Source organism: Hylobates moloch, unplaced genomic scaffold (assembly GCF_009828535.3).
Source record: "Hylobates moloch isolate HMO894 unplaced genomic scaffold, HMol_V3 SCAFFOLD_17, whole genome shotgun sequence".
Classification (NCBI taxonomy): domain Eukaryota; kingdom Metazoa; phylum Chordata; class Mammalia; order Primates; family Hylobatidae; genus Hylobates; species Hylobates moloch.
The window spans coordinates 60,352,498-60,377,791 of record NW_026652292.1 but is presented as its reverse complement, the minus strand read 5'-3'; the positions used below and the strand labels follow the sequence as shown (position 1 = coordinate 60,377,791).

General features: G+C 46.0%; 1 protein-coding gene across 1 annotated transcript in view; it reads left to right on the top strand.

The window, feature by feature from the left end:
* The window catches only part of ANAPC4 (anaphase promoting complex subunit 4), a 107,448-nt gene that overhangs the window by 50,343 nt on the left and 31,811 nt on the right, over window positions 1-25,294 (top strand). Inside the window, exons 30-31 of the mRNA XM_032135497.2 lie at window positions 13,986-14,202; window positions 17,779-17,836. The gene's annotated coding sequence lies outside the window, so the exon portion shown is untranslated. The remainder of the gene's footprint in view (window positions 1-13,985; window positions 14,203-17,778; window positions 17,837-25,294) is intronic.

Here is a 25,294-nt window from a genome sequence, read left to right as displayed (position 1 = left end):
GCTAATCTACAACTAGATTTGCTCTGGACTAGGCAATTGGCTAGTGATACAAACTACCTAGTCCATTGCATTTCCAGAAGCTGAGGGATGGCTGATGGCTTACTGCCAGAAAGTGGTTGAGTAGATGACATTATGCAAATCTTTACAAAAGAAAAGGTTCACGTTCTCTGGGTTGAAACAAGACAGAAGTGTATGAAATGTGTCCACCTAAACTAGAATAAAGATTTGTTGTCATTGCCTTCCTTCTGTCTGCCCCAGAGTCCAATTCAAATGCTTTTCCACAGCCTCCCTTCACTCCTCCAACCACCTTCCCACTTCAGCCCCTGACTAGCTGTCATCTGTGCCTCAATGGAGTTCTCACGTAACCCATGTGTTCACTGAGTCCTGACCATGGTGAGGTCGTCGGCTAAATACACTCCAGGTTTACTACTTGTTTAGCTGCCCCCACCCCACCACCCATAAGGAAGAAAGCATTATTGATCCTTTTGGACAGAGGAGGACAAAGAGGCACAGAGAAGTTAGGTAACTTGCCCAAGGTCACACAGCTAGGGAGGAGTGGGGTCCAAATTCTCAGTCATATGCTGTACATTTCTGACATCTACCACGTGCTCCCTTTATAGATAATGCACATTTCCCTTTTGGCAGGTGAACTCCTTAAGTTGAGGGCAGGCATCCTGAGGTGGCTGGTTGTGGAGCCTCACTAATATCTCTGCCCCATGGGCAGCCCTGCTCCTGAAATTGATGAGATGTGTATACCCTGCGTCCTGTTTGGAGGCTCTAGTGCCCCCTGGTGCCTAAGAAATCTACCTTTATCCCCCAGCTGGCTAATGCCACAGCCTCCCCAGCCCTTAGCGTCAGGTCAGCAGAGCTGAGCCACCCAAGGTAGGAGGGAGCTGCTCCCCACAGCTTTGACCACATGGGATTCTGAGGGTACTTTGTGGGAGAGGCTGGTGGCAGGTTTCAAAGTGGTGGAAGTAGAGAATGCCTCAATCCAGGAAGCCCAGGCAAAGCACAGGCTTCCCGGCTGAGTCTGGGGGTTGCCGGGCATTACTCCGCCAGACCCAGTGGTACAGGTCTGGGCGTGGAGCTAGGAAGGTGTACATCCCAGAGAGAGAGGCCGTCTGGGAGGCTCCCCATCAGGAGACTGGGATTCCAGAGGTCTTGGCTTGCAAAGTTGGAGGGTGGTTGGAACCCTCTGCAGAGGGCAGCATTTTGCTTGTTTTTGCTGTTCATTGCAGGGCCAGCTTCTTGGATGGCAGATCCATACAATCATGCAGGGCCCCGGGCTTCAAGGGCCCATGTCTGAGGGCCTGTATTAGTCCGTACATACCTGAGACTGGGCAATTTACAAAAGAAAGAGGTTTAATTGGACTTACAGTTCCACATGGTTGGGGAGATCTCACAATCATGGCAGAAGGCAGGAGGAGCAAGTCACATCTTACATGGGTGGTGGAAGGCAAAAAAAAAAAAAGATTGTGCAGAGAAACTCTCATTGTTTAAAACCATCAGATTCTCGTGAGACCCATTCACTATCATGAGAACAGCACAGGGAAGACCCGCCTCCATGATTCAGTCATCGTCTACCGGGTCCCTCCCACAACACATGGGAATTATGGGAGCTACAAGATGTGACTTGGGTGGGGACACAGAGCCAAACCATAGCAGGGCCTATGCTTGGTTAAATGCTCTTTGGAAATAAATGAAGACCAAGTGAGAATAGGCCAGGGCTCTTTATTCAGGTCTTGCTGTATAGCAAGAGACAGCCACAACCACTTGCATTTGGCAGAGACTCAAAGGCAGGCAGAGGAGTGGGGAAGCTTTATGGGGGAAGGGGAAAGGCTTCGGATGTGCCCTGATGGGAGGCTGTTTGCCTGGGGAAGCTGGAGGCTTCTAACTAGAAGTGGGGCATCTTATGTAATTGTTTCAGGGTGTGTAATTGGCTTTTTTTTCAAGTTTGTCTTAAGTTGAAAGTAGGGACAAAATTTAGGGAAGGCTGGGTGCAGTGGCTCATGCTTGTAATCCCAATACTTTGAGAGGCTGAGGCAGGAGGATCATTTGAGGCCAGCAGTTCGTGACCAGCCTGGGCAACATAGACCGCATCTACAAAAAGTTGAAAACATTAGCCGAGTGTGGTGGCACGTGCCTATAGTCCCAGGTACTCAGTGATCACACCACCTGCACTCTAGCCTGGGCAACAGAGAGAGACTTTGTCTCAAAAAATAAATAAAATAAAATAAAATAAAGGAAGCTGTCAGTTTTTTGTTTTTTTTTTGTTTTTGTTTTTTTGAGACAGAGTTTTGCTCTTGTCCCACAGGCTGGAGTGCAATGGTGGGATCTCACCTCACTGCAACCTCCGCCTCCCGGTTTCAAGCGATTCTCCTGCCTCAGCCTCCCAAGTGGTTGGGATTACAGGTGCCCACCACCATGCCCGGCTAATTTTTGTATTTTTAGTAGAGATGGGGTTTTGCCATGTTGGCCAGGCTGGTCTTGAACTCCTGACCTCAGGTATTCCGCCCGCCCCGGCCTCCCAAAGTGCTGTGATTACACCCCTGAGCCACTGCGCCTGATGAAGCTGTCAGTTATTAAAGTCATGGATGTTATGGGTTGATCATTACAGAAGCCATTTAGCTTCCTAGGTTGTTACTAGAGATAACAGTCTGACTTCCTAAAGAATGATGTATAGCAGGCTGTCGTCCTGGGCTGATTACTGTAGATAAAGCATTGGTTTCCTGGGCAAGTTGTGAATCAAACCTGTTTTTACATAAGGTCTGACCATTGTCCATTTGTATACTCAGTGTATACTCAGTATCACTCTGCTGTCGCCGTCTTGAAATTCTAAACAAGAGGCCCTGCATTCTCATTTTAGGCTGGGCCCTGTGAATGACAGCCATTCCTGGGCTGACCTTGGCACTGATAAACAAGGAAACTTCCCTGACACTGTGGCTTTGGGCAGATGCCTGATCCGCCTGCAGTTCTCAAGCTTTTACTTAGAATGGGAGATTATTTGTCACCAAGTACTGAGGGCCTCCTAGCTGCACCCAGATGCACCTCCCGGGCAGGCAGGGGCTCTATTTTCTCCATCTGGGCATGGCCAGGGCCTTCTGGGCAGTGTGGGGACTCAGAGAGGGCAGGTTGAAACCAATGTCTATCTTGGGCCAAATCGCACTAATTCAGATCCGATTCATTTTACATAGGGAAGTTTTGATCTATTTTTGAAAAAATAAAAAAGGATTTGCTAATCAAATGTACTGTGCGAAAAGTTTTCAGGGACGAGCAATATTTAATGTCAAGAGCAAAACTTTCCAGGACCTGCAGAGCACCGTGTGACACAAACCCCTCACCTCTTAAGTATAAAAATCTAATTTCGGTGCATTCTTTGCTGTTCATGAAGTGGCTCTTCCAGCCCTCTACTTGGAGACTTAGCCTGGTCAAGGCACCCCGAAATACTCAAAAAGCAAGAAAACCAAATCCTTTTATGGTGATTTGCTAATTGGGGTCCCTGCAAAAAGCAGCAGAGCTTTTGCAGCACTCAGACTGCAGTGCTTCTATTTTTCTCGTTGCTTCCCTAGGCTTCCCAAGTCAATCTAGCACGTGTGGGTGCCCAGCCTTCCCTGCAGCACTTGCTCCCTCCCTTCCCTCCTCTGGGCCAATCCCTTGGCCAGTGCATGCCACCTCGCTGCTCTAAGGCTACTGCTCTACCCCACACTCCAGCCCCAGCCAAAAGCTCTGGAGACAGACACAGCAGGTTCTGAGGCCACTTAGCAGCTGTGAGACCTTAACCAGGCTGCTTAATGTCTCCGAGTCTGATTTTCCTCATCTGTGAGATGGTGACAGTGATTCTGCCTTGTCTAGCATCCAGGTGAGAGCGAAATGAGATGATAATGAGATAATGAGATCATGTTTGTGAAACGTGCTGGCCCAGATTCACATGCAGGAACTCAGCTGATGCTCTCACTCGCTTACCTATTAGCTCCACATGGACATCCTCACACCCCATTGCTTTGGTGAAGTGTTTCTTTCTGGTCAAAGCAAGTTTCCCATCTTGAACTATCATCTCTGGCATCAGCTCTCGCTTTGAATCCCCTCCAAACTCTCAAAGGATGAACAATTTTCTCCATGGAGTGTATTCAAGAGAATATTCCCCAGGGGCCATTGGTAGCTGCCAAGGATGTCTTTCCCCAACTTTTGGAAAAACAGTAATATGGGCTGGTGTAAGTGTGTGGCCTCCCAAGGTGGCTGTTTGCAAGGGGAAGGGCTCACTGGCAGGCACAGTTCTGAAGGAGTGTTTTGGATGAAGTCCCTTTGCTGTCTAGTGGCAGCTGTAAGGCAGAGTGTTGGGGAATGGCCATGGGCACAATAGATGGTGCCAAGCACTAACCAGCAGCCATGTGCACTGCACCTCTCTCTGCCCCCTTGTGTCTTTCCTGCCAGGAAGCCCCGTGCTGCCATCAGTTTGAAGACCCTTGCACCTGGTTGGCACCCATATGGCACCCATATGGGTGATGCACCTGGCTGGCACCCATATGGGTGATGCCACTTTGGCAAACACTTGGTGCTCACTTTGGTTCACAGTGGCCAGAGAAAAAACAATAAGTGCTCACTAAATGCCTTTGCCTGGCATAAGCCACTGCACCTGGCCCTGGAATGTAATTTTTTTAATAGTAGCTGTATTTAATGACTGAGTTGCAAAATATCTGAAAATTTAAAAAGTGACTCTAGGAGGCTGGGTGTGGTGGCTCACGCCTGTCATCCCAGCACTTTGGGAGGCTGAGGCAGGTGGATCATATGAGGTCAGAAGTTCGAGATCAGCCTAGCCAACATGGTGAAACTTCATCTCTACTAAAAATACAAAAAATTAGCTGGGCATGGTGGTGGGTGCCAGCTACTTGGAGGCTGAGGCAGGAGAATCGCTTGAACTCAGGAGGCAGAGGTTGCAGTGAGTACAGATTGCGCCATTGTACTCCAGCCTGGGCAACAAGAGCAAAACTCAATCTCAAAAAAAATAAAAATAAAAAATAAAAAAATAAAATAAAAAAAGACTCTAGGAGCCAGAACAGGACAGCTTCATCTTCCTACTATAACTTAAGTCCTTCAGTTCTGGAGATTTTTTTTTTGTTGTTATTATTATTTTCTTTGTTTTCTCTGCTCTTTTTCTTTGGAATTTGTGTGGACTGATTGTCTTTTTAAATAATCTTTTCTCTCCTATTTTTGCTCTATTTGCCTTTTCATTCTATTTTCTGAAAGATTTCTTCAACTTTTGTCTTCTAACCCTTTAATTTTCATTTGTTCTAGCATATTTTAATTTTCTAGCTTTTCCTCGTTCCTTGATTACCATTACTATTTTCCTCTTCCTTCTTGTAGATCTTGTTCTTATTTCATGGATACAATATCTTGTCTCATATTCCTAAAAATATGGGGGATTGATTTGTGTGTGTGCTGTGTTTAGTTTTTATTTTCATTCATCACCAGGTTCCTCCAGGTTGTTTTGCTTTTCATGTAAGAAATTTACTTCAGATATCTAGTGATATTTACTCATTTTTAAGAGGCAAGTACAACAAATCTGACTGGGATATTCTTTGCATGTGAAGAGGCTTGTTGTCTTTGGGCCTCACTGTAGTATAATCTGGCTGGATCATTATGTTGGGAAAGTCCTTTATCAGTTAGCTGTTGCTGTGTAACAAACAGCTCCAAGCCTTAGTGGGTCCAAACAACAACTGCTTATTATTTCTCAAGTCTTTAGGTTGGTTGGGTGGCTTGTGATCTGGCCCACGCATGTCTAATTTCAGCTGGGCTCATTCATGTGTTGGCCATCAGGTGCCAGCTAGCTGGGGCCTGGGTGTTCCAGGATGGCCTTGCCTAGGATATCTTGGCTTTGTTCTATTTGGCCTTGTGGACTTATGTACTTAAAAAAAAAAAATCCTCATACCCTCATTTTAGTGAGATTTCACACGAGGTAGAGGTAAATACGTATGCCTAATCTGCCATTACAATTAACTAGAAGTCTTGCAGTTACTTTGTTTTTTTTTGTTGTTGTTGTTATTACAACAAGCAGGGAGGAACCGGCTGGTTGAAGAAATTAAAAGGAGAACTGTGTGGTTGGAGGCAGAAGTCTGGGAGGAGAGTGGCGTGTGATGAGGTAGGCAAGGGCTAGATCATGCAGCACTTTGCAGCCAGATTGAGGATTTTGTATTTTCCTTTTTTTTTTTTTTTGAGACAGAGTCTTGCTCTGTCACCCAGCTGGAGTGCACTGGCACGATCTCGGCTCACCGCAACCTCTGCTTCCTGGGCTCAAGCTATTCTCCTGCCTCACCCTCCCAAGGAGCTGGGATTACAGGCACACGCCACACTAATTTTTGCATTTTTGGTAAAGGTGGGGTTTTGCCATTTTGGCCAGGCTGGTCTTAAACTCCTGACCTCAGGTGATCCACCCACCTCGGCCTCCCAAAGTGCTGGGATTACCGGTGTGAGCCACCATGGCTGGCCTGTATTTTCCTTTAAGGGCATTGAAGCAGTTTATGAGGAGCAGAGAGATGATCAGATCAGCATTCTCTAGAGACCTCTGGGCCTGCTGTGAAGACTAAATTGGGAGAGTCATGAGCAGATATGGAGACACCCGTTAGAAGCTATTGTAAGAGTCTAGCCAACAGATGGTGGCTTGGTCTCAGATGAAGGAGGGAACAGAATTGAACAGGTGATTGGGTAAGGAGGTTGGGGGAGAGAGATTTCTATGGCTCCCAGGTTGGGAGAGGTTGGCAGGATAGTGGACAGAGATTTGTTTAGTAGTGGGGATGGGGAGAGAAAAATATCCAGCTTGAATGTGGACACATTGAATTGGAGGTGCCTTGGATATATCCAAGGGTAGGCGTCTGCTCTATGGGGGCACTCAGAAGACGGATCTAAATTGGAATCTAAATGTGGAAATCAGCCGAGTGTGATGAGGTCTTCTGACGAGAGAGCAGAGAGTAGTAAGAGAACACAGGGCCTTTGTAGACCTCACCATAGGCCTCCCAGAAAGGAATGAGCCCTGGAGAGAAAACCAAGAAGGGGCAGCTGGGGAGGGAGGAGGAAGCCTGGAGCATGGATGTCAGAGAAGCCCGACACAGGGTTTTCAAGGAGACCCTGAGAGGCCCAGCAAGATGGGAGAGAAAACTCCCCAGTGAGTAATCCCATCGGGCTGGTTGTGGCTCATCATTTAAACCCAAGTCTCTGCCTCTAGCCATGATGTGATTGTCAAGCTCACTCCCAAGTTGCAGTATTTCTATGCCAGCCTGCACCTTGCTTTCACGTGCCTCAGGCTCTTCTGGGTCATGAAGACTTACCAGCACCAACTGCATGCAGACACTGCAGCCTTCATTATACCATCATTGTGCTGCTGCTGACATTATTTTGGGACTGTGTCTCTGGCGACAGTCACAGTGCAAGGCACTTTGTGAACACCATCTTGATGCCTTGCTACAATACTATGATCACCATTTCACAGCTGAGTAAACTGAGGCTGAGTGGAAAACTGACTTGCCTGACATCACACGACTGGTGAGAGATTCTGCAGGATCCCTAGACATCCGAACAACCTGCGTGTCCTTTTTAATACCACACTGTCATTAGTGATGACAATGGAGTCTCACTCCAGCGGAGTATTGCTGCATTGATCAGAGTGCCTAATATTTTCTGTCCAGCTTTTTGAAGAAATGTCTCATGCTTTGCATTCTCAGGCCTGCTGGAACTCTGCAGGGGTTTGTCACAAGGCTAAGCAGTCACAGGTCTTTGGGTTTAAGGCTGAGCTAAAGAGAACCTTCGACTCTCCCTTTCCTTCCACTTCCTTTCCCAGCTGTAGTCACAAGATTCTCATTGTCCATTCCCCTCCCACCCCCCCAAAAAAGCTGAATAAAAACAGTAGGCCTCAGGGCCAGGTGCAGTGGCTCATGCCTGTAATCCCAGCACTTTGGGAGGCCAAAGTGAGTGGATCACCTGAGGTCAGGAGTTCAAGACCAGCCTGGCCAACATGCTGAAACCCCGTCTCTACTAAAAATACAAAAATTAGCTGGGTGTGGTGACAGGTGTCTGTAGTTCCAGCTACTTGGGAGGATGAGACACAAGAATCACTTGAACCTGGGAGGCGGAGGTTGCAGTGAGCCCAGATCACGTCACTGCACTCCAGCCTGGGGGACAGAGCAAGACTCTGTCTCCAAACAAACAAACACACACAGTAGGCCTCAGTCTTGCTTTTGAGATCCCACCGCCTGTGAGGCTGTGGTGCCAGGGCTGCTGTGGACCCCGACTGCCCAGATGTGAGGCCTGGCCTCTCTCCTACTTCCTGTGAGATCTTGGGTACATTGCGAAGCCTCTGCTGCTTCAACCGTGAACGAGGAAGACCAATGGATGGAATCTCATGGGTTTTTGGAGAATTACATGACATAGTGGATGTAAAAGCTTTACATAACAGATGTGAAGCTTTTAGAAGGCTCCTGGCATTCACAGAGCGCTTGGCAGTGTCAACAGCCCCTGCTCCCACTTTGGGCAAGAGAACGGGCTGAGAATCCTGGCTCTAGACTGCCAGGGGTCGACTCTCCTCTATCACACAATGCCTGGGGCCTAGAGCAAGTTACTTGATTTTTCCGTGCCTCAGTTTCCCCGTATGTACACTAAGGATTATAATGCTACCTGCTGCAGAAGTTTGTTGTGAATATTGAATGAGTTAAGAGATGTGATGTGCTTGTAACCATGCTGGCATTTGCAAGACGCCCCTGCGTTCGCTGTTGCTTCTATGACAATGACATGGTTATTCTGTGCATAGGGCTTTCCTGTAGGTAGCACTCCTCTGAGTGCTGTACAGAATTAGTGGCCCTTACCTTCCCTCTCCCCGAAACTGAGCAGCTAAGATCAGATCAAGATAGAAAAGCTGTGATAGAGATGAAATGAAGGCACATGGTTAAATCTTTTTTTATTACTTCTGTGAGGGCATAAGTACATTTAGCCAGGAGCTGTGTGATATTTATACACCTCCAAGATAGAACTGGGTCTTCTTCCTTTCATAATTAACACTTAATTTTGTCCTAATTTTCAAAATGATAAATATTTGTGGTAGAAAATCTGAAAAATACAGAAAAGCGAAGAACAAAATCGCTCACAATCCCATTAGTTCGAGAGAACACATTTGGCTGTGTATCCATCCAGTTTTTGTCATGTACTTATAAATATTTTAGCAACATTGAGATTATATAATACATATTATTTTGTAAGTTGCTCTTCTACTTAACGGTATATTGAAGGCAGGGATGGTGGCTCATGCCTGTAATCCCAGCACTTTGGGAGGCCGAGGTGGGAGGATCACTTGAGGTCAGGAGTTTGAGACCAGCCTGGCCAAAATGGTGAAACCTTGTCTCTACTGAAAATACAAAAATTAGCTGGGTGTGGTGGCAGGTGCCTGTAGTCCCAGCTACTCGGGAGGCTGAGGCAGGACAATCACTTGAACCCAGGAGATGGAGGTTGCAGTGAGCCAGGACAGCACCACTGCACTCCAGCCTGGGCAATAGAGTGAGACATTATCTAAAAAAAAAAAAAAAAAAAACCACCACAAAACAAAACAAACAAACAAAAACCTAGTATATTGTGATGTGATTTGCAGAGGACTCTTAGATATCTTTGTATCTTTGTATCAAAGTTTTGCCCTCTTGTTCAAGGTTTCTTAATCTTGTTATTATTATAATGTTTTTACTGTTAAACTTATTTTTCAAATAAGTTATTTAGCTTCAGGAGGAACCTGTGAAGGATTGTTACTTGGGTATATTGTGTGATGGTGGGGATTGGGCTCCTAGTGTACCCATCAATCAAATAGCGAACATCGTACCCTTGAACTTTTCAAACTTCACTCCCTCCCACTCCTCTCTTTTGGAGACCCCAGTGTCTATTATTTCCACCCTTGTGTCCATGCATACCCATTGTTTAGGTCCCACTTATAAATGAGAACATGTGGTATTTGATTTTCTGTTTCTGAGTTATTTCACTTAGGATAATGGCCTCCAGCCCCAACCAAGTTGCTGCAAAGGACGTGATTTCATTTTTTATGGCTGTGTAGTAATCTATGTGTGTGTGTGTGTCTGTGTGTGTGTGTGTGTGTGTGTGTGTATATATGCCACATTGTCTTTATCCAGTCAATCACTGATGGACACGTAGGTTGGTTCCATGATTTTGCTATTGTGAATAGTGCATAAACATACAAGTGCAGGTATGTTTTTGGTATAATTATTTCCTTTAGGTAGATACTCAGTGGTGGCATTGCTGGGTTGTTCTATTTTTAGTTCTTTGAGGAATCTCCATACTGTCAAACTTAAGTTATTTATGGCCTCCTTTACAGGAAACAGTTCATAGGCCCCCAAGAATCTTCCATCAGTGAACATTTGGAACATCCTCAGACCCCAGTTTGAGAAACAGTGCATTGGATACGTTGCTAGATGGATACCAAATGAATAAATACGGGAAGCAGGCACCTGCTTTGGCAGAGACTTCTTTGGGTCTATGAAAGTCTTCCTTTATGTTGGACGAGGCTCATAACGGTGATCGATATCTGCAGGTGCAGGCATGGTCTGGACCAACAGCCAGCCACATGCTGTTCCTGCCATTTGCCATCTGCACAGTGTTTTGACTCCTATTTCAACTCCTATTTGTAGTACCATAGCTGTTTCCAGCTATCAATGACTCTAGTCATCAGCCAGGCTACTCAGCCAACCTGCAAATATGCCAGATTGTCCATACATTTCCAATCCACCATGATTTTAAAAATACTCATCCTGTATGTCTATTAAAATCATAGAGTTTTAAAATCTTTTTATCAAAGGATTACATACATTAAGGAAAGGAAGCAAATTGTCACAATATAGTTTGATAAATGATCATAAAGTGAAAACACCCAGGTGATCAACCCTCAGGTCAGGAAACAATATTATCAGGATCCCAGAAGCCCCCTTACTCAAAAGATAACTGCTATGCTGACCATATCTTACTTTTGTCTGGCTTTGAACTTCCTATAAGTAGACTTATCCGCACTGTACATGTATTTTTGTGTTTGTGTGTTTACTTTGTTTCTCAACATTATCTTTGTAAGATCCACCTGTGTTGTGTGTAACAACAATCCGTTTATTCTAATTGCCTTATATTACATTGCCTGAATATGCCACAATTTATTTACCTATTCTGTTGATGGGTATTGGTTGTTTTCGTTATTAGGTTATTAGGAATAAACTGCTGTGACATTCTTGTACCTTTATTTTGGTTCATATGTGTAAGTATTTCTGTTGAGTATATACCTAGAAGTGGGTCATAAGGTGTATGACAACAGTTTTTTCAAAATGGTTGTGCCATTTACACTCCCACCAGCAGTGTCTGAATGTTTCAGCTGCACCATCTATTTGCCAAGACTTGGTGTTACCTGTCTGTTTCATGTTAGCCATTCTCTTTGGTGTGCAGTGGGTTGACATTGTGGTTTTACTTGCATTTGCATATGACTTATGAAGTTGAGCATGTTTTCATATGTTTATTGGCCATTTGTAAATCCTTTTTTTGCAAAGAGCCTATTTAAGGGTCTTGCCTGGGGAAGTAGGAAGAGGATGAAGGCTAGAGATAGACAAAGGTAAAGCAGGGAGAACTTTGGGATTCACCATTTTACTGAAAACTTTTGGTACCTGCAAGTAATGATTCTGGAATCACTGTGATGTTATTCTGCGATGTCCGTAGCTGAAAAATCCCTTTGTATGACAAGATGCCTGCAGGGAGGCTCTCTATTGCTCAGGTATGCTGGAACGCGTAAGGAATACATTACAGAGTGTGTCCCAGCCTGGCTCACAGAAAGGATATTGCTTTTCCTAGGCCATTTGAGTTCCTAGCTCCCACCACCAGTTTTAGTAGACCTTAACCTTGCAATCAAGTTGTAGATTATAGCACTATTGAACCTATATGAATCAGCCCCTCAGGGCCAAGGTCACATATTTGGTTAGAGGCAAGTCTCATTTAAGTACATTTTCTCCCCGTGTGATGTTTATGAAAATGGTGAAATTCATACCACTTTTCTACTTCTCTGTATTTCAAATCAACCACATAATTTCCCCCTTTTGAAGGTTGCTGCAATGTAAATGGAAAAGCTCATGATTTGGGCTCAGACTATACCAGTTTAACTCCCAGTGCTAAATTTAACTAGTTGTGTGATTTTGAGCAAGTCACTTTACCTTTTTGAGACTTAATCTGCTTGCCTATCAAATGGGTACATCTACCTTACAAGGATAGGATTCAGATAATTGATGCAAAATGTAAACCTTAGGTTACTGGACAAATCAATATTATTATTTGTATTAGTTTGGGACCTATAGAAGGAGATCTTGGAAATTGTAGGGCTGGGAGCCAGAGGCCATGGAAGATAGGGAAGGAGGTGAAAGTGGGAAAATTACACCCTGGAAACCCAGTGACCAAGTCTCAACTCCTGGCTGGCTTGCATCAAAAGCTGAGCCTGAGCGTCTGTTACAAGTGAAGGAGCCAATGCAGAAATTCCTCTGACCACTAGAGGGAGCCATACATTAGGTTGGGCATCAGATGGGCCTCTATTATCTTTAGCAAAGATCCTCATGGTGCCTGCCGCTTTGATTTCACATCTGTAGGTCTGAAAAAAGCACCAAGCTTGACGCTACTTCTCTTGATTTTAAAAAATTATCTTCTTCCTCAACATAACCACCACTACCATCATCATCCTAGTATTTGCCCATCTGTCCATTAGTCTTGTTTTCTCTTTGCCCTCTTTTAGGAGTGAAACAATTGCCTTTAAAATCACAATTTATAATGAGAAACGTAATTTTCTAACAGTCCAGAGCCTGTGTCTACCCACCAGGATCTCTTTTCTCTGTAGTGCAATTACATGAAGTGCCAACTTTTAAATCACAAGTTGGCTGGCCCGCCCACGTCCATCAGAGGACAGGCCTGCCTTGGAGGGGAGCCATGTGGCCAGGGCTGTGCAAAGCCCTTCCATTGTTGCATTTGATTTCTTCAGAAGGGGAACACCAAGGCCATGTGAGGGTCAAGCCTGAGAAAGAATGTTTATTTTTGGAGTTTCTAATAAGACCAAAAACAGACAGAAAAAAAGAAAAAGCTGAACATTCAGCACATTCATTTTACTGATACTAATGCTGCTAACTTCTCTGGGAAAATTCAACTTAGACAACTCCCCAGTGATAAGAAAGCAGTGTCCCCACACATTTTCTCAATTCCTGGAGGAGGGCAAGGCAGAGGATGTTGCAGGTTTCTCCTAGAGGAAAAGGCTCAATCCTAGAGTCAGCTGGGTCAGCCTGAAACCTCCCCGCCAGTGGGATTCACTCCCACCTCTGCCTGACACTCAGGTGGAGCCCTGCTAGGAAGCTGGTGGGGTCCTGGTGCCTGCTCCACTCCCTGGACTTCCTGGCCTTCTGCCTGGGCTCCCACCAAGCTATGAGGAAGTACTTGGGGGTCAGGAGCAGCTCAAGAGCATCCTGGAAAGTTTAGAAAATTTCACTTTTCAGACCAGGTGCGGTGGCTCATGCCTGTAATGCCAGCACACTGGGAGGATCACCTGGGGTCAGGAATTCAAGATCAGCCTGGCCAACATGATGAAACCCCAATTCTATTAAAAATATAAAAATTAGCTGGGCTTGGTGGCAGGTGCCTGTAATCCCAGCTACTCAGAGGTTGGGGCAAGAGAATCACTTGAATCCAGGAGGCGGAGGTTGCAGTGAACCAAGATCACACCACTGCACTCCAGCCTGGGTGACAGAGTCAGTGAGACTTTGCGTCAAAAAAAAATAAAATAAAATAAAAAAGAAAGAAAAAGAAAATTTCACTTTTCTTTCATATATTCAGGCATTGCTTTAAAGATAATTAGCATTATCATTTCTGTCACTTTAAGGGTAATATTAAGAGAAATGAAACTCAGGAGATTTGGCTGATTTCTGCTGATTGTTTCTTTTATTCAGCCAGTATTCCCGGGGCATGTACCATGAACCAGGCTCTGTGCCAGCTCCCGCAGATGCAAGATGAAGACTTTGCCCTTGCCCCTGAGTGGCTGGAGAGGACACAGATGGACAAGCACCTAGATGAGATGAGAGGTGTAGGGGTTGGGCTTAGCTCTGCCTGTGGGAACCTGGGAAGGCTTCATCAGGAGGTGGCGCTCAAGTTCAACTGAAAATATGGGTAAGTCATTCCCTAGACTGACAAAGTAGGAAAGGGCATTTCAGACAAAAGCACAGTGTGTGCAAAAGCTTGGAGGTGTCAATGATTGGGTCACTTCGTCCGACTTGTAAGTCAGGTTGAGTGTGGTTGGGGTGTTCTTGGGGAGAGGAACAAGAAGTCTGGCCAGAGAGGTGGGTAGAGATCATGGAGAGATGATGTGCCATATTAGGAAGTTAGGGTGTCATTTATTCATTCAACAAACACTGTGTGCCTCCGATATGCCGTCATCATTGTGGGCGCTGATCAACATCCAAGCCTTGCCCTTATTGTCTTACATTCTAATGGCGAGGGAAGGATAGACAATAATCAAGTACACAAATACATGAGCAAGCTAATTTCACATAACAGCACAGCTTACAAAGAAAGGTGAGGCAGGTTAAGGAGCTAGAGAAAAGGAAGGAAGAGGGAAGAAGCTGCTATCTAGGTTAGGCAGGGCATTTGAGAAGAGATCTGAGTGAGGTGAGAGAAGAGGCTGGGTGAATATCTGGGATTGTGGGGGGTGGGGTGGTGGTGGGTTGCGGGGGCCAGGGGACAGCAATAGCAAAGGCCCTAAGGTGCACAGAGGTGCAGGGCCCAGATCAATAAACCTCAGAGGAAATGGTAAGGCCAGTAGGTTTTATCCTAAATGCGATGGGACACTGCTGGAGGATTTTTCTTTGACAGGGTCTTGCTCTGCCTCCCAGGCTAAGTGCAGTGGCACAATCATGGCTCACTGCAGCCTCTACCTCCTGGACACAAGTGATTCTCCCATCTCAGCCTCCTGAGTAGCTGGTGTGCGCCACCACACCAGACTAATTATATTTATTTTATTTTTTTGTACAGATGGAGTCTTGCTTTGTTGCCCAGGCTGGTCTTGAACTCCTGGGCTCAAGCCAGCCTCCCACCTCAGCCTCCCAAAGAGCTGGGATTACAGGCATGAGCCACCATGCCTGGCCCACCACTGGAGCATTTTAAGCAGAGGAAGAACAGGACCCTATTTCTGTGGTAAAAGAATCACTTACAGCTGTGTTAAGAATCAACTGTAGGGAAGAAAGGGCTGAACAAGAGAAGCCAGTGAGGAGCCTATTGCAATAAACCAGCAGGAGCTGCCTCCTGATGGGGAGGGGTGGTGGCCACAGAGTGATGAGGTCGTCAGTTTCTGCATACCTCATTCTCCAGCTCAGTGGCTCTCAAAGTGGGGTCACTGGACAGCGGCATCAGCCTTACCTGAGAAGGGGTTAGGAATGCAAAATCTCAGGCTCACCCACACCTGTTGAATCAGAGACCGGAGGCGTAGGGCCCTGCTCATCGATCCAGGTGTGGTCAGCACGCTCTCCAGGTGATTCTACCCTTCGGGTGATTTGGGCGCACGTTCAACTAAGAGGGCCACGTTCACTGAGGATGATGAGTAGGCGGGAGGGATCGTGAGCCAGAAACTGGACTGGATCTGATTTACCCGTTAGGAGGGTGAGCCTGGGGTCACTGTGGAGGGGGCAGGGGAGGTGTTCAGCAGCAGGAGGTGATGAGGACACCAAGATGGCCAGTGTAACTGGGAGCACACAGAGGAGGAAGTGGGTAAATAAAGCAGCGAATGGTAAAACAGCGAATATTGGCTGGGTGTGGTGGCTCACGCCTGTAATCCCAGCATTTTGGGAGGCCGAGGCGGGTAAATCACTTGAAGTCAGGAGTTTTAGACCAGCCCAGCCAACATGGTGAAACTCCATCTCTACTAAAAATACAAAAACTAGCCGGGCATGGTGCTGCATGCCTATAATTCCAGCTACTCAGGAGGCTGAGGCATAAGAATTGCTTGTACCCAGGAAACGGAGGTTGCAGTGAGCTGAGATTGTGCCACTGCACTCCAGCCTGGGTGACAGAGTGAGACTCCGTCTCAAACGAAAAAACAAAAACAACAAAATAGCTAATATTTGTTGAGGGTCAATTATATGCCGGCACTGTGCCATTTCACTTGGATTATCCCGGATAATCCTGCAGTTTCTCTCAAAAGTGGGTGCTATTGTTACCCCCATGTAACAGATGAGAGGACTGGGCTTTCTGAAGTTAAATAAGGAACATGATGTGTACAACATTGTGAATGTAATTAATGCCACTGAATAGTACACTTAAAAATGGCTAAAATAGCAAGTTTATGTAATAGATGTGACCAAAATTAAAAAAAAAAAGTTAAAGAAAAAAAACACAACAAAAAAAACCCCACACAGTTTCATCAGTGAGACAGAATTGAAACACAGGCAGAGCAGGCCCAGGCCCTGAACACCGCAGTGTGTAACAGGTGGAAGTGACCATTGGCACGAGGTTTGAGGGGGTCCTCTGAAGAGGGTTAATGCTGATGTGTTAATTTTCTGGCATTCAGTTAAGATAGACCGCAGTTCAGATGCCCGGGTTTTAAGCTTAAGGCTCACTTTCTCCTTTCTCTTGCTTATCCACTATATCCAGTCTGGATTATACTTTTGAAATATTTCCTAGATTTCGTGTCCCACTCCCCATCCACAGTGCCACCATCGGGCCAGAATTGCCCTCAGTTTCTGGCTCTTCCAAGAGGCAGAGGAGAAAGGGGTAAGGCAGAGTGAAGAAGGGGAGCCCAGGCGGGACTCTCCGAATTGGTTTGTGTTTCTCAGAGGTGTTGGAGAAATGCAGCACTTCTGAAAAATGCAAATTAACTCAGACACCAAGGAAGGGCAGCAACACTACTCAGATGCTAAGGTGGTTTTTTTTTTTTTTTTTTTTGGAGACTCACTCTGTCACCCAGGCTGGAGTGCAATGGTGAAATCTCGGTTCACTGCAACCTCCACCTCCCAGGTTCAAGCGATTCTCCTGCCCTCAAGTGATTCGCCCACCTCGGCCTCCCAAAGTGTTGGGATTACAGGCGTAAACCACCATGCCTGGCCAAGGTGATTTTTTTTTTTTTTTTTTTTTTAGTTTAAATTAAGATGCTTTTCTATCTCTCCCACCTATAACTTCTCTGCCTCTGGCCATGTTTTCAAACCCAACCCAGGTCTAGCAAGAGTACAAGACAAAGAGCTGAAATGAAATGTGGTAGCTTCATTTGTAGAGCTGGGCTTCCACCTTTCTAACTAGTTGCCCTTCTAACTTGGCTGTTGGACTTGGACTTCCATGTCACCTTTTGATTGCGTGTTGCCAACAGTTCTGGAGCTGCTGTTGTCTCCTTTGCCAGGGAGGAAGTTTGCATCTCAGCGTTCCATCCCCTTGGTGATTTTTCCCATAGTCTGGGCTGTGCCAAAATATAAATCTACGTGATCTGGTTTCCAGTTGGCTCTGCCATCTTCTGTCTTCGCAGAGCCGTCATTTTCAGAATTTAAAATGGTGTCCCCCAGTGCTTTTAGTGGAAATCCAGGAGGCTCTGGAAACCAGAAGTTGTTATTTTGTTTCAGTAACTAATTTGGCATGTGCCCTGGATTTGGTGGCAAAAGCCCACCTGTCCTGAGCTATTATTTATTTAGCATACTGAGTGTAAAGATCGTTATGTTTGCTGCATAAATATGAATATGTTTAATTGTGCTGTGCTCTGTATCCCAGATCTCCCCAGGAGTATCGAAGATGACGCTGTGCCTGCCCTGTATGAACCTTCTGAAATGTGAGCATCTTGGATTCCAGCCCACGGCCAGTGGTGGGTTGTGCATAAGGGACATGGACCTGTATGTGTCCTGGGCCGAGAGATGGGAGGGAGTAACTCAAAGCATTGCTCTCAGAGTCAGATGACCTGGCTCAGCTAGCACAAACTGGCAGTGTGGTCTTGGTGAACCCGAGAACCACCTAGACCATCTGTTTCTTCTGTAAATGGCAGTCATGGCCTCGCTCTCACAGCACGGTGTGTGACATAGTCGGCCCCTGGCTGTCTTGCCACCTGCACCTCCCATAGCCTCCTCTTAGGTCCCTCTTCTTAAGACATGCCTGACCTCCACCCTGTGCTGAGATGTCCCCTCTGCTGAAAAACTGCCTCATTAGAGAGGCCTCCTAATCCTACAGATGAGGTATTAGCCTCCTTGCCCAAGCCCTCTTTCTCTCATTCTCCCACTTTGCTTTTCTGCCTAGCACACGTATCTCCCTGCAATTATATGATGTGATTATTTGTTTGCTTATTAAATCATCTCTCTCCTCACTAGAGGGTAAGCACTGTCAGGGCAAAGAGTTCTTTGCCTGACTTGCTGCCATCGGGCCAGCACTCAGAGTAGCCCCTGTTGGTGTTCAGTGTGGAAATCCAGGAGGGGGAACACCCTTGCAAAGGTGCCCTCTGGAATGCTGAGTGGAGTCCAGTGTTGAGAGGCGGCAAGACCAAGACAGACTCAGCCACCTGCCCGCCCTCCTACCTTTCCACTGATTCTTCCCAGAATTCCACATGGAGATGATGAGTTCTCATTTCATGTTTAGAAAGAGTTGGAGGAGGCAAAGGAGAACCGTATGCCTGTGGGCATGGGTTGGGGGGACCTCTGATACAGAAAAATGAAAGATGATTTTGTTTTTTCTGATCAGGACCAAAGACCAAGCTATTAGATATTTCTTTAAGTGCTTTTTTAGTATGGATTTGGAGAAAAACTTGGAGGGATGATTGCTCTCTGCCCCCACTTGTGCAGTTCTTAAAATGCTGGAGTTGGTTTTTGGTATTGAAAAAGGCAGGCAGCAGCCCCCAGAAACCTCCTGAGGGTGCAGATGAGGCGGGGGCCCCAGCAGACCCCCAGCTGATGGTCACAGTGTCTCCCCTTTTGGGTGTGGCCTGGTAACAATGACCTTTCTGGAAAGCCTTTGATTCTGGGCAAGCGTCCTCAGGCTTCCTGGTACCTGTGACTGAGAAGAGTCACCTGGTGAGAAAAACAATGTTTTCTCTGGTCCAGGGACAGCACTCAAAGCCTCTCCAGGGGTGAGGGAGAAGTATGCAAAGTGTTCCTGGGTTGGGCTGGGTGTCAGATGACTCCTAAAACAAATGGAAACAGACACTCAATGGAACCACAGTGGACTCTCCAACATTCCAGAAAAGTGGGGCGAGGAGCAAGGGGACTCTCCAAGATTTCAGGGAAGTGGGGTGAGAGCCCCAAGAGTGTTTCTTACAGATGGGCAGGGCAGGATTTGAGAGTAGGCGGAAAGTGTTTAGAGCCAAGCAAGCCAAGTTTGTTAATGAAAGGGTGTTTAAAATATTGCGCCCAAGGGTCCCGGAATGAAATTCATCAAATACTAGAGACCTTGAAAATTGATGCATGATTTTGGCAAGCAGAAAAGCTCAGCCAGTAATGTAGTGCGCACCATGTACCTGACACCTAGGTTTAGGACATTTTAGCGCTTTGCCATATTTTCTTCAGATTTTATTTTCTAAAAATAGAAACTGTTATAGACACAATCGAAGTCCCCTGTGTATCCCTCCCCAATTCTTTCTCTTTCTTCCCTCTCTCTGAACTTGGCTGTTATTTCCAGGCATGTTTTTATTTTATTACTACAAATACTGTCTCCATAGTTATATTATTGCATATATTCTTAAAGTTCATGTCTAATGTATAATATAAAGTTGTTATTATATAATAATATAGGTATATATATAAATTACAAATGATTATGTCCTTATACAGACAGCCTTCTGCAACTAACCCTATTTTTTTTTTTTTTTTTTGGGATGGAGTTTCATTCTTGTTGCCCAGGCTGGAGTGCAATGGCCCGGTCTCAGCTCACTGCAACCCCCACCTCCCAGGTTGAAGTGATTCTCCTGCCTCAGCCTCCCTAGTAGCTGGGATTACAGGCGCTTGCCACCATGCCATACATAATTTTTTTTGTATTTTTAGTAGAGACAGGGTTTCACCATGTTGGCCAGGCTGGTCTCGAACTCCTGACCTCAGGTGATCTGCCCACTTTGGCCTCCCAAAGTGCTGGGATTACAGGCGTGAGCCACCGTGCCTGGCCAACTTACCCTTTTTGTTGTTCAAGGTTAAGCTTTGGGAATTTGCTCATGTTCATACAGAGAGCTGCAGTTCAGTCAGTTCAAGTCTGAAGTCTAGAGTATTCCACCGGGTTAATACACCACCAGTTACATATTCATTTTTCTGCTGTGGGCATTTAGGATGTTGCAAGTTTGTGCTGTTACTTCAATTAACAGTTTCCCACCAGTCTGCTTGTCGTCTTGCTAGAATGTGTCTAGAGGGTGTATCTAGGAGTGGAATTCCTAGGTCAGGGGATCTGCAAATATCCAGCCTTGCTATATGTTGCCAAATTGGACTCCACAGTGGTCAGTACCAACACAAACTCTCACTAGCGGTGTGGAACAGTTCCTGTGGCCCTGCCTGCTCACCAGACATTTAGTGTTGCCAAAATGTGTAATTTTGGGCCAGTCTGGTGGGTAGGAAACTCATTGTTCAGTATTTGAGGACTCAAGGGCTAGGAAATGCTTAAGAGGGAAGGTTACTGACAGTTTTTGAGGACCTACTCTGGGCAAGGCACTACAACGCCGTCTGCTTGAATTCTCCTAACAAACTCTGCCAACTTGATATTAACATCCTCTTTTCACTAAGGAGAAAATCGAGGCTCGTTCAGGGTCCCACTGCTGGTGGAAGAGCCGGGATTCGAGTTCAGCTCTGTCTGTCCCCAAACCCCGCCCTCCCCTTACCAACTCCTCCATAGTCCAAATGTCTCATTTCCACAGAGAAGAAAATCATGCTCTAGAGAGGCAAGGCAGTGTGACCGTCCCACAATGAGGAGGTGGCAGAGAGGACTGGAAGCCTGCTCCATAGGGGTGACCAACCTGTAAGAGCTCTCCCTGGAAGCTCTCCTGGCTCTACTGGCCCTGTGGCATCCACATGCCCTGAGCAGGACCACAACAGGGCAACTTCATTACTGCTGCCCAGTTCCTGAACCTGCCCCATCTCCTGGCCTTCTGGGAGAGGGGAATGTTAGCTACAAGCTGTCACTCATGTGCCAGGAAGTGTGCTATGTGGTGTACTTACGTGACCACATTGAATCCTAGATATCCTCATCGTTTCAATTTTGCAGATGATGAAATGAAACTCAGAGAGCTTCGTTTTCCCTGTGCTGTTCCCACTCACACACCCTGGCCTCAAGCCCCACTTTCTCACTCTCTTCTCCAACCAGGAGAATGCCAGAAACGCGCCTGGAGGGAAATAGCTGGGGAGATGAGCCTCATTTTACTGCTTCTGCTCAAGGCTCTTCCAAGCTGAGTGTTAAATGCTATTCCTTTTTTCTTTTCCTAAAATGAAATGTACTTAAAAAAAAACAAAAAAACCCAACCTTTTAACTTTAGAATAGTTTGAGAATTACAGAAAAGTTGTGAAGCTGGTATCGTTTCCATATACCCCACACCCAGATTCTTGTAGTTAACATATGACATTAGCAAGGTATGTTTGTCACAATTCATGAACCAGTATTATTAATTATAATATTATTAACTAAAGCCCATACTTTACTCAGATTTCCTTAGTTTTTTTGTTGTTGTTTTGTTTTTGTTTGTTTGAGACAGAGTCTTGCTCTGTCACTCAGGTTAGAGCACAGTGACTCAATCTCGGCCCACTGCAGCCTCCACTTCCTGGGATCAAGTGATTCTCCTGCCCCAGCTGCCCACATAGCTGGGATCACAGGCACTTACCACCATGTCTGGCTAATTTTTGTATTTTCCTAGAGACAGGGTTTTGCTATGTTGGCAAGGCTGGTCTCAAACTCCTGACCTCAGGGAGCCTTGGCCTCCCAAAGTGCTGGGATTATAGGCATGAGCCACTGTGCCTGGCCAGATTTCTTTAATTTTTACCTAAATGTCTTTTTCCTGCCCCAGGATCCCATCTGGAATACCACATAGTCATCACGGCTCTGTAGGTTCCTCTTGGCTGTGAAAATGCATCAGACTTTCCTTGGTTTTTTGGACAGTTGTGAGGAGTAGTAGCCAGGTATTTTGTAGAACGCCCTTCAGTTACGATTTGTCTGAGATTTTTCTTATGATTCGACTGTGGTTATGGGTTTTTAGGAGGGAGTCCCCAGAGGGAAAGTGCCCCTCTCACCGCACCACAGTATATGAGGCGTACACACCCCCAACATGGTTTATGCCTGCTGCTGTTAACTTTGATCACCTGGCTGATGTTAACGCCGATCATCTGGCTAATGTTAACTCTGATCACCTGGCTGCTGTTAACACTGATCACCTGGCTGCTGTTAACACTGATCACCTGGCTGCTGTTAACACTGATCACCTGGCTGCTGTTAACACTGATCACCTGGCTGATGTAATTGTTTGTCAGGTTTCTCCACTATAAAGTTACTCTTTTCTCCCCATTTTCATACTGTGCTCTTTGGAAGGAAGTCACTATACACAGCCCACACTTACGGAGTTGGGGAGTCTGGGGACAGTGGCTCATGCCTGTAATTCCAGCACTTTGGGAGGCCTAGGCAGGTGGATCGCTCGAGTCCAGGAGTCTGAGAGCAGCCTGGGTGACAAAGAGAAACCCCGTCTCTACTAAAAATACAAAAATCAGCTGGGCGTGGTGGCACATGCCTATAGTCCCAGTTGCTTGGGAGGCTGAGGCAGGAGGATCATTTGATCCCAGGAGGCAGAGGTTGTGGTAAGCCATGATTGCACCACTACACTCTAGCCTGGGCGACAGAGTGAGACCTTGTTTAAAAAAAAAAAACAGTGAGAGGTGTCTGGCTGCAGTCTGTGTTCCTGAGCACGTGCTGTGTGGCCTCCTGGCCTCTGGCTTCTCCAGGCCCCTGTTGTGCTCTGGCACTGATAATAACACCTCCGCCACCCTTAGCCCTGGAATTAAAGCTGTTGAAGCCCTTTACAATTTCATATCCTTCCTGTCATTTGCTGCTCTGCCAAGCAGGAAGCACATGCACTATTATCTGCCCCTTTTTATAGTTAGAAAAACAAAGGTTCAGAGAAGGACAGTGACTTACCAAGTGCTGCACAGCTGGTCTGCCGTAGGGCTGGGGTTGAAGGCAGGTCTCCCTCGCTCCACTAGGCCACTCTCCCCAGGGCTGCCCTCGTCCTGACTCCCAGCAGCTGTTCCTCCCCAGGACAGGCTCTTTGCTCCCTCTCGCCTGCGTATGTCCTCTCTCTTCATCATTGTCACGTGGCTCCTGCCCTGAGGCCCCCTTTCCACCCTCTGACATAGTTGCCATTTCATCCGCTGCCCCAGCCCTTCGGCTCCCTCCTGGCCCCAAAATGTCCGTTCTTGGGCTGTTTCCTCCTTCACGGCCTCCTCCACAGGCTGTGTTGAAGTCTCCGTCCTCCCCACCTGGGTGACAGAGGGGTTCTCAGGGCCACAGACGTTTTGGGAAGAGAGATGGGCACCTTCAGAAAATATATCTTAGCCCATCCTTTTTCAAACTCCTCTGTACAGAAGAAGCCCATGAGGTATCTGTAAAAAATACCAATTTCTGGGCTCCTGCTGTTCAGTCAATTGTCCTGAGGCCCAGGAATGTGCATTTTACACAATTGTCTGAAGTGATTCTGATTCAGGTGACACTGCAGTTTGAATTGCTTGAGCCCAGGAGGTTGAGGCTGCAGTGAGCTGTGATTGCACCACTGAATGCCAACCTGGGCACTAGAGTGAGACCCTGTTTCAGAAAAAAATAAATAACTCACCAAAACCTTTCAACACATGCCTACTAGGATGGCTACGAAGGAAGGAAGGAAGGAGAAGGGGAAGGGAGGGAGAGAAAGAGGGGGAGAGAGAGACAAAAAAAGAAAAAGAGAGGAAGACAGGAAGAAAGAAAGAGAGGAAGAGAAGGAAAGAGAGAAATAAAGAAAAAGAGGCCAGGCTTGGTGGCTCATGCCTGTAATCCCAGCACTTTGAGAGGCTGAGATGGGAGGATTGCTTTAACCGGGGAGTTCTAGACCAGCTTGGGCAACATAGCCAGACCCTGTCTCTAAAATAAATAAATGAAATGAAAGAAGGAAGGAAAAGGGAAGAGAGGAAAAGAAAGAAGCAAGGAAAAGAGGAAGAAAGGAAGACAGAGAAAAGGAAAGAAAGGAAGAAAGAGAAAAAAGGAAGGAAGAGAAGAAAGAAAAAAAGGAAGGAAGAAAGAAAGAAAGAAAGAGAAAGAAAGGAATGAAGGAAGAAAGGAAGACAGAAAAAGAGAAGAAAAGAGAAAGAAAATAACAATTGTCAAGGATGTGGAGAAATAGGAACCCTTTTGCCTTGTTGGTGACATGTAAATTGGTGCCACTAATGTGGAGAATAGTAATTGGTTCCTCAAAAAATTAAACATGGAACTACCATATGACCAAGCAAGTCTGCTTCTGGGTATATACCCCAAAGAATTAAAGATAGAGATATCTGTACACCATGTTCATAGCAACATTATTCACAATAACCCAAAGGTGGGAAACAACCCAAATGTCCACGACAGATCAATGGATAAACAATATACTGTATCTACCTACAGTGGAATATTATTCAGCTTTAGAAGGAAGGAAATCCTGACACATGCCACAACATGAGCGAGCCTTGAAGACATTATGCTAAGTAAGCCAGTCACAAGAGGACAAATATTATATGATCCTGCTTATGCGAGGTGCCTAGAGTAGTGAAACTCACAGAGATAGAAAGTAGAATGGCCATTGCCAGGGTGTCAGGGGTGGGGTAGGATTAAGGAGTTAGTGTTTAATGGAGTTTCAGTTATTCAAGATGAAAAAAATTCTGGAGAAGGATGGTGGTGATGGTTGCACAATTTAGTGTACTTAATACCATTGAACTGTACACTTAAAAATGGTCATGAGGGTAAATTTTGTGTATTTTACCACAATTTCAAAAATTTTGCCACAATTTCAAACCTCTCAACAATCCTATGAAGTAGGTACTATTACTATTCCCATTTAACAGATGAGGAAACTGAGGCATAAGGAGGTTAGGAGATGTCCTTAAAAATCACAAGGGGCCCCGGCATGGTGGCTGACGCCTGTAATCCCAGCACTTTGGGAGGCCGAGGTGGGCGGATCACTTGAGGTCAGGAGTTCCAGCCTGGCCAGCATGGTGAAACCCCATCTCTACTAAAAATACAAACATTAGCTGGACGTGGTGGTGGGCACCTGTAGTCCCAGCTACTT